The following is a 7946-nucleotide window of genomic DNA, read 5'->3' on the forward strand; positions in this document are numbered from 1 at the left end:
AAAATGTCTAGAAAACGAATTCCCTATCAGAATACTAAAAAAACTGCGCTTTATACATCAATTTTGTATTTTAAAAGTAGATGAATAAGCAAAATTTTGATGTTTTGGTTAAAAATCAACATTTTGTAAGCTAAAGTTGATAAGCTAATGTACGCTCTTATCCCTAACAGATGGTATCGATACAAAGGTCTACTTTTCTAGTTCCGATTATGTGCATGGTTTCTCATTCTATAAATATAAACTTTCAAAATACGTCACTACCTCTTTTTTTTCCCTATATCCTCATATACACACTCACTAAGCCATATTTACGCATGCGCACTATCAAAGCTACATTGGTAACTATGACAACAAAATTTACACGCATGCGCACATGACGAGTCCTAGTAATCACAACAAATTTCCGTAAGGATCAATACAGCAGTCTTAGTCTTAGTCTTAGTGAACCGGTTCTTCTTCTGTAAACATTTGAAAGCCTCGCTTCATTATTCAAACTCAGAAATGCCAACAAAAGGTTATATGTTTGGAAAGAAAAAACGTTACTGTAAGACAAGAGGAAGACATGCTTCAAAGACAAATGTATAATTACAAAGGTAAGTCTAAATCTAGAGTTTTTTATTTACTAGACCAGCGTGTGCTTACACATAAAATGAGATAATCACTTTGCTTCATCAATCTTTGAATTCGACAAACGCAACGTGTTTATCATATCAATGAATCACATCTATATAATATATAGATCTAGACATTAAATAAATATCATGAAAGTGATTGCAAACATAGAGATCTATCCTTTTCTAGATCTAGTATAGATTAGGGACATAGAGTCTAGATCACATTAGAACTAGAATGACTAGATATTCTAGATTGACTAGATCTAGACATCTAGATCTAGAATCTAGATTCTAAATCTAGATTATCATGTAGATAGTTGTAGGACTTCAACTTGGTCTTTTTTTTTTAAGATCTAATACATATATCAAGGTTCGTACGCGGTCTGGAAAAAGTCTGGAATTTCAAAATCTGGAAAATTGCTACTTTTCGATGCAATTTTGTTAAATGTCTGGAATTTGAAAAAAAAATAATCCGATGTCATTCAGCCCTCAGGCGCTGTAACCGGTAAAACGCTAGGCTGCTAGATCTAGTTGGGCATAGAGGCTTCCATTAATAGGCCTACTAGATCTATCTATTGTGAAAGCATGCGCAATCCACGGCATGTCGGTGAAATGCCAGCCAATTTCTAGACGGTGTACTGTAGACTTAAATCAGATTTAGTAATAGATCTAGTCCTAGACTAGTAACTAGTTTATTATGACTGCTGTTATCTTATCTTATATAATACAGACGTTACTTCAAAAAAGATGATGATTAGAAGATGTTATTCTATATTATCTAGATGGTCGATCAAATTTCAGTTAGGCTACCAAAGGTCGGGAAGTTTTTGGCCTAGATTTATTTATGCATGGGCGAAACTCCCCCCACCCCTTTTTTAAATAAAGAAAACAAATATATCTCGTCAATGATGTCAATATAGAATATATAGAGAGAGTCTAGATCTAGATCTTGAGTCTAAACCAAAAATATTTGGCAACAAGAATGACTTACTAGATCTAGGTCTACTACTAGATTTAAAAGTCTCGATCTATTCGCGACTTAGATAGTTTACTAGATCTAGGTCTACTACTAGATTTAGTCTCGATCTATGACTATGCGCGACTTTTATTACTAGATCTATATCTGTTCTAGGTCTACTAGATCTACTAAATTCTAAATTCTACTAGACTAGATTACTAGATTTAGTCTTGATCTATGCGCCACTTCTTAATAGATCAAGGTTTTCTACTAGCCTAATGTTAGCCTTGATCTATGTGTGATTACCCCCCCCCCCCCCCCCCCCCATTAAATAAAGAAAACAAATTATATTATAATATATCTAGTCAACATAGAATATGCCTATAAGATCGGTAAAACTTCCCATCGACGGCCCCTAGTTTTTTAGGTTAATTATTTGGCAGCTGTCTATGCGCACTTGAGTCTAAACTAAAAGACTAGGCCTTTAGAATGACTTCCATTACTAGGTCTAGAATTAGATTTAGTCTTCATCTATGCGCAAATTAGATTACTAGATCTAGGTCTACTACTAGATTTAGTACCTAATTTAGTCTCAATCTATGCGCGATTCCCCCCCCCCCCCCCCCCTCCCCATTTAAATAAAGAAAACAAGTTATATTATATCTAGTCAACATAGAATATAGATCTAGATCTTAGTCTAAACTAAAAGATAAAAGACTAGAGCACAAGAATGACTTAGATTACTAGGTCTGCAACTAGATTTAGTCTCGATCTATGCACAATTACCCCCCCCCCTTTTTTTTTTCCCCAAATCTATTCAATGTAGAATATAGATCTTGAGTCTAAACTCAAAAACTAAAAAGACTTAGAATACTAGATCTACTACTAGATTTAGTCTTGATCTAAGTCTAGATTTAGATCTAGCATACTTAGCATATAGATCTATAATTATAATCTAGTATGGTTATGATATAGATTTAGATCAATATTATCAATTTTTACCCCGTTAAAAAAAACAAGTCAGTATTCACATAGGCATAGGCCTATTGTGAATTAGACATAAGTAAGCCACTACTACAAATTAAATTTCAAGTTCAATACAGTTAATCTATCTCTAGATCTTTATTTAAAATTATCTCCTCCAATAGAATTATAGGCCTACTAGAGGTAGGCCCTCTAACCTAGGCTAGCCTAATAAGTCTTTACTTTTTAACTAGTGTCTAATGTTTACGCCACTAAATATCTATATAAAAATGATAAAACTATTGGACTAGTTATGAGATTAAGAATAAGATTTTACAACTAAGTTAGGCCTATTGAACTATATAGGGCCTATTAAATTTCCCAAGTCTAAGTGCTACAAGATTAGTGACTTTTTTTCCCCCTTGTACCGTATGTTCCTTAATAATTGAAAATTATTATTACACCCTAGTCCAAACCTCCCACAGTACGACAGGGGTTAGTTATTGGCAGGGTTTGAACCCAAGATCACGAATACAGCAGTCCTGAGCACATATGGCATGCTCAGGTAGCCATCCTTTTTACTGTTAGTAAGTCTGGAAAACATAAATGTCTGGAATTCATTTTCACAAAAGTTGTATGAACCATGATATATAGATCTACATGTAACATGTCACTTTACATTTTTTACTTTTGATGAATACAATATATGATTCCTAAAATGCATTATAAAATTTAAAATAATCTTCATGTTGTACATAAATAGATGTGACGTGTACTTTCATACTATTGAATTTTTTTTTAAAGAATCTCTAATTTTTTTTTATTTGTTTGCAGCTCTGTTTTGGATACAGATGGATCTGAAGCAGCAACAACGCAGCCTGCAAGTGCAGCTGAACGAAAAATAATTCTAACTACAATTACTAACGCTGATAACACCAATAAGAGGCTGCCTGAAGATTTCATATACGTCATGATGAATTCAATGGAATTGACCACAATGGTCGCCTTGTTGTGCTGTCCAAATTGCTTCGACAAAAAATTAACCATGTGCATCACACAATCAAAAGGCATGGCTCATTTGATTAAAATCAAATGCCTAAATTGTGAAACATATTTGTGGCCTGACTGGACCTAAAAAAAAAAGTAATAATGTTCATCTGGATATTAATGTCCGCGCTGTCGCTGCATTAAAAGAATCTGGAATCTCGCATTCTAAATTTGATAGGTTTTGTGGACTTATGAGTATGCCCTGCATGCACAGAAATACTTATAACAATCTAGCTAACATAGTCAACACTGCTATAATTGAAGCTGGTGAAGAATGTATGATTAGGGCATCTGCTGTTGTGCATGGAAGAAACATTTCACAACCTCTGACTACATATGATAGAATAAGTTCAACAGGCTGTCCTGTTATTACAGTTTCTTTCGAATGGACTTGGCATAAAAGGGGCCACTCATCTCATTCAGGAATTGGCACAGTTATTGATTTTGATACTGGACTCGTCATCGACACTGAAGTCCTATCAAATTATTGCTGTGTTTGTGATTCAAACTCTGCAGAACTAAATTTTGATGCCTCTAAGCATATGTGTCAAAAAACTTCAGTGGCTCAGCAAATGCAATGGAGGCCGCAGCAGCAACCAAAATTTGTTCTCACTCTGTGGCATCAGAAAACTTGTTTATGGCATGATGCTGTGTGATGGCGATAGTAAATCACATTCATCTGCCATTACCAACTCAGGATATGATTTAGAAATCTTAAAAGAGGACTGCATTAACCACATCTCAAAAAGAATGTTTAATGCTTTGAACAATTTAAAAATGTCTAACAAAAAAGAACTAAATTATAGGCTTACAAAGCCAAAAATTGAAAAAATTACAAATAACTATTCCAAAGTTCTGCGCCAAAATGCTCCTGACATTCAAAAAAATGAAGCTGGCTGTTATGGGCTCATTTTTTCATATGATGAGCTCAGACCTAGATCATAACCACAGGTTGTGTCCTGATGGCACTACATCTTGGTGTCACACTTTAAGAGATCAGAGGCACTAAAACAGCCATACAAAAAACATAATCAGACCATCACATCAGAAATAGGAAAACTGTTATTTCCTATAACAGACACAGATCTGTTAAAAACATGTTCAAGAATGGGAACACAAAACGCCAATGAATCTTTTCATTCCCTCATTGGGCAAATTGCCCCAAAACAGAATTCGCAACATTAAAAACTAAGGACGGCGACATACCTTGCTGTTTTAGCCTTCAATAATGGCATTAAATCAGTTTTTGACATATTAGGCGTTCCCTGGACACTAAAGAACATTTCTTCTAGTGAGAAAAAGCAAAATGTCAAACTACAGCTTGTTGTTAGAAAAAGATCAATCACATTAGTGTCCAGGAGAAAAAAATTGAAAAAGCAAAGAATTGAGCATGAGCACCGGGCAGAGGTTCTAGAAGGTCCAACCTATCAATCAGGCCATTTTAATGAATAGTTTTTTTTATTATCTATTATGTTATATTATGTAAATATTCCCTTTTTTTTTATTTTTATGGTTGCAATAAATATTTTATATCATTTTAAAAACTTTAAATGCGTTTTTTCTCAAAATGTATTTTTAGGTGCATGTTGTCCACAAGAATCTCAAAATCTTTAGTTCTGTATAATTTAGACTAATAATTTTTCACATGTAGTTTATTGATAGTATATCATAGGTAATAGGCTGCAAAAATTTTCAATATGTTTAATTTTCATTAAAAAAAAGAAAAATAATGATGTGACCGCAGGTGAAAAATGTGGTCGAAAAAAAATAAAAATTTTAAAAATTCATTTTGAGGTTATGATGCAACAAAATGTATTTAACCCATATACATTTTTTTTTAGTATACACTTCTTTCACTACATCTTTAATTAGGTGATTTAATGGCTGAAGGTTACAACACATGACTTCTGAACCTGGTAAAGACAAGGGCTTTGAGATTCAGAATATTTATGATACCTCTAAGTCCACCAAACTCAAATGGGTACTAAAAATTAGAGTGTGGTATCAGCCAGGATAACCAACTACTTAGTAGGCTAAAGTTTATATTATTGATTAACATGCATGGCTAGATTCAATGGCGTCACTAGGGTCGGTGTCACCCAGTGCGGTAGGCTCAGGGGGTCCCCCGCCCCCCCCCCCCCTAAGGAAAACGAAATCTCTTCCTAAAAACAAACAACTATTGTGTTTTTTGTTTCTTAAAATTGAACAATAAAACTGTAAGCTAAATTATTGATTTGTTACACCCGAATTTAGGCAGTGTTATCACGGATTGGAAAGCAGGAGCCATCTTTCAAAAAGCACGGCCGATTTGAACAAACAAATCAATTAGCTTGGAGATGAAATCCACCTACTCAAAACAATCATTGTCCCAACGCCACCTTGAAAAAAGACTGAGCAGTGACGGCTGAGAAGGATCATTTGAATAACATACCGAGATAATGCTACCAATAGAGAAATATTTTCCATATCATTAGTGTCAATGTGTAATGCTGAGTTCTTGCTTCCTGAAGTACTCTAGACACGTGACAAGACGAATATTATAAACTAACTGAAGCTCGTTTCAGCAGACAAACATGAAGTTTATTTTACTACAATAATAATACACTGCACTCCTTGTTAGTGCTACAAGTCAAGAAATAAACAATCCTATCCGCATAGCAGCGGTATCAAATGTATCAATCACGTCCGCATCTCAGCGGGTAACAATAAGAACAATTACTACTAGTGACACTGGAGCTTCAACTATAGATATCCATTGAAATACGAATAATACCTTAATATTCAATAAGCACATAATGAAATCAACTCTCAAATATTATTAATCAACAATCATTAGTCCATCGACTTTCATCCTATATAGCCTACATATATATACACCAGTCCAGGAAGCAACGTCCAACCTTCCTGGACCGGGAGCAAAACCTTACTGACTTGACTTGACTGAATTCAAAGTCAACTTTATTCATTCTACTTCCTGTTTTCTACATCAGGAATTCCACGTGTCTTTTAAACTCTTAACATGACGTGAACTTTAGATAATGCAATGTCAACTAAGACTATGACAATTAGACAAGACGAAACATGTTTACTTAAGTCATCCTTAACACGAAAGCCGAAAAGAGGAGCGCAAAAACATGCCGTCAACGTTTAATCATGGTGTCACACCGATTCAAGAGGAAAGTGTAACGGACTTAGGTTAGTTCTTTGAGGGGCTATTTAAATGCCCCAATTGTATATTGTCAAGAGAGGGGTGTGTAAAAAGTGAAATTGTGTGTGTGTGTTTGTTTATTTTATTAGTTGAGTTGTAGATTGTTTTTAGCACGGGGTTTTTCAGGGGGGGGGGGCAATAAGGTTTCCTGTGGTCCGTCTAGTCAGAAAGCTGACCTTGTCTGAGTAGGGTGTTGGTGATTGTTTTTCGGTTATTATGCCTAGAGTAAGGAGATGTTATATTATTATTCTTGCTATGTGTGCGTACTGAACATTTGCAGTAAATAAATACTAATTCTCTACTCCTTCGTTGAGTGTACTTTATAATAATTGTACGCTTGTAGAGAACTACAGTTTGGGCATAAATTAGCTCTCAAAGAACTAACCTAAGTCCGTTACAGAAAGTAGCTGTGGAGAAAGCTTGCAGCCCTATGTGTCGAATAGCGCGCGAGCGCTTATGTCAATGTGTTTCTCAACATTTTGCATTAATAAAATGTTACTTTCGCCACTCAACTGATCAGATAATTTGTTAAGGGGGAGCGCCTTAATCTCACTCAGAGTTGTTTGGGGGGATCCCCGGGTGCCAAACGTTTTTCTACATTTCTGAGCTTCATAATCTCTTTCCCGTGGCGTGTACAACGTAATATTTTTCTCATAATAGGAAAATTACTAGTCAAATCAAACTGAATTCAGAAAGTTTAGTACATGCTGATTCTAAAATGTGAGAAACATTCGAGGTAGAAATTTGTATTTTTAAAAGTTGTTTTTTTTGGGAAAGTGCATTTTCTCGACTTGGGTGTCACCCCCTGATGGGTGCCACCCGGTGCGGCTTTGCACCCCACGCCTCTCCCCATAGTGACGCCACTGACTAGATTTAAACATGAAATGCGTAGGACGTATTTATCTTCTCTTTTGAAGTTATGCCTGTAATCTATATATATTTAAGCTTTAAATGCATGTGAAAATATTAGAGTTAGTAAGGAAGATAATGTGAAGTAGATTGTAAACTAAAAGAAAATATTTTTGTAAAATAAAATATTGTATTGTCTTCATCACCTCATATCTGAACACAATATCATAATAAAGAATAAACAAGATGTGCTTTAATAGGTTTGTTAATTGACCTCAAAAAAAAATTAAATAATAAACAGGTGTAG

General features: G+C 34.8%; 1 long non-coding RNA gene across 1 annotated transcript; it reads left to right on the top strand.

Moving 5' to 3' along the window:
- Nucleotides 1–428: 428 nt before the first annotated feature.
- On the top strand, nucleotides 429–5133 carry LOC129926057 (uncharacterized). The gene is made up of 2 exons (XR_008777740.1): nucleotides 429–593; nucleotides 3370–5133. It is a non-coding gene; the product is annotated as an uncharacterized LOC129926057 (long non-coding RNA).
- The last annotated feature ends 2813 nt before the right edge of the window (nucleotides 5134–7946 follow it).

Source organism: Biomphalaria glabrata, chromosome 4 (genome assembly GCF_947242115.1).
Source record: "Biomphalaria glabrata chromosome 4, xgBioGlab47.1, whole genome shotgun sequence".
Lineage (NCBI taxonomy): Eukaryota > Metazoa > Mollusca > Gastropoda > Planorbidae > Biomphalaria > Biomphalaria glabrata.